General features: G+C 48.7%; 1 pseudogene; it reads left to right on the top strand.

The window, feature by feature from the left end:
• The first annotated feature begins 1,024 nt into the window (after nucleotides 1–1,024).
• Nucleotides 1,025–2,115, top strand: LOC118478333 (annotated as a pseudogene).
• Nucleotides 2,116–2,134: the final 19 nt, after the last annotated feature.

Here is a 2,134-nt window from a genome sequence, read left to right as displayed (position 1 = left end):
AGAAAACTGCTGTTGCTTGATTAGTTGACCATTGAAAAGAGAAAACTGCTGTTGCTTGATTAGTTGACCATTGAAAAGAGAAAACTGCTGTTGCTTGATTAGTTGACCATTGAAAAGAGAAAACTCCTGTTGCTTGATTAGTTGAAGATTTACTGCGATGTTTCTGGTTAGAAATTCGAATCTAGCTAAAGGAGTACTGCTGGACCGTCAAACAATGGATTTAGTGGAAGGTCTACATGTTTAGAAATCTTATGACAAGGAGGACATTTCATTAACTTTAACATTTTGCGTCTATACAGGCTTGGGACTGTCATACTGTCATTGGCCATATTTTGGGAGGTTGTAATTTGTCCGTATTTTGGGGGAAGAGGGGTGGCCTCCTTGTTTTCTTGGAAATAATAGAGTCCTATCTGGTCTTTTGAAGTCTCAAGCTACGGTGCTTGTCAATCACGATCTTTCCTATTGCAAAATTCTTTCTTTGATGTAAACGACTGTAAACGTGTTACATGACACAATCCACCCGTAGCCTACATCACAAATTGTATAACGTCATCGACTTTTGTTTAAAATGTCCTCAGCGCAGTCGTAATCAACCTGGAGGTACTTTCCAACGCTACGCAAGACCCGCCAAGATTGCAGTAGGCCATTGTCGATCATAGTATGATGGTGGACCGCTGTAGCGCGGCAATCGTTTAACTCAACCGGCATCCAACTCATGTATTGTTTCTGAATAGTAACAATAAGCAGACAGTTGGTTCTCCCTTCATCTTTCCTTGTCAAATGGTAACATGCAACAACACGCTCTATTCTGTAGCCTGACGCCTCGGCCACCAGTGAAGCCGTGCGTGGGCGGATTTGAAAGTTACAGACGACATACTTCTACATTTGAAAAAAGAAACTATTTATCAACCTTTTTAGAAATGTGACTCAAGCGATGTGCTGCCTCTGTGGCATTACGAATCTCCTATGTTACCGCCGCTCGCTAATGGCAACTGGCCATTCCATTGTGTCACTGTAGTTTTCCATGAAAAATGATACCACTCCGACAGACACACTCCGACAGACACACGTACCACTCCGACAGACACACTCCGACAGACACACGTACCACTCCGACAGACACACGTACCACTCCGACAGACACACGTACCACTCCGACAGACACACGTCACACTCCGACAGACACACGTACCACCCCGACAGACACACGTGCCACTCCGACAGACACACTCCGACAGACACACGTACCACTCCGACAGACACGTGACACTCCGACAGACACACGTGACACTCCGACAGACACACAGACACACGTACCACTCCGACAGACACACGTGACACTCCGACAGACACGTGACACTCCGACAGACACACGTAACACTCCGACAGACACACGTGACATTCCGACAGACACGTGACACTCCGACAGACACACGTAACACTCCGACAGACACACAGACACACGTACCACTCCGACAGACACACGTACCACTCCGACAGACACGTGACACTCCGACAGACACACGTGTCACTCCGACAGACACGTGACACTCCGACAGACACACGTAACACTCCGACAGACACACATGACACTCCGACAGACACACGTACCTCTCCGACAGACACACGTACCACTCCGACAGACACACGTACCACTCCGACAGACACACGTAATACTCCGACAGACACACTCCGATAGACACACGTACCATTCCGACAGACACGTGACACTCCGACAGACACACGTAACACTCCGACAGACACACGTGACACTCCGACAGACACGTGACACTCCGATAGACACGTGACACTCCGACAGACACACGTGACACTCCGATAGACACGTGACACTCCGACAGACACACTCCGACAGACACACGTAACACTCCGACAGACACATGTACCACTCCGACAGACACGTGACACTCCGACAGACACACGTAACACTCCGACAGACACACATGACACTCCGACAGACACACGTACCTCTCCGACAGACACACGTACCACTCCGACAGACACACGTACCACTCCGACAGACACACGTAATACTCCGACAGACACACTCCGATAGACACACGTACCATTCCGACAGACACGTGACACTCCGACAGACACACGTAACACTCCGACA

Source organism: Aplysia californica, unplaced genomic scaffold, assembly GCF_000002075.1.
Source record: "Aplysia californica isolate F4 #8 unplaced genomic scaffold, AplCal3.0 scaffold00504, whole genome shotgun sequence".
Classification (NCBI taxonomy): Eukaryota; Metazoa; Mollusca; class Gastropoda; order Aplysiida; family Aplysiidae; genus Aplysia; species Aplysia californica.
This window is presented reverse-complemented; position numbering and strand designations above follow the sequence as displayed.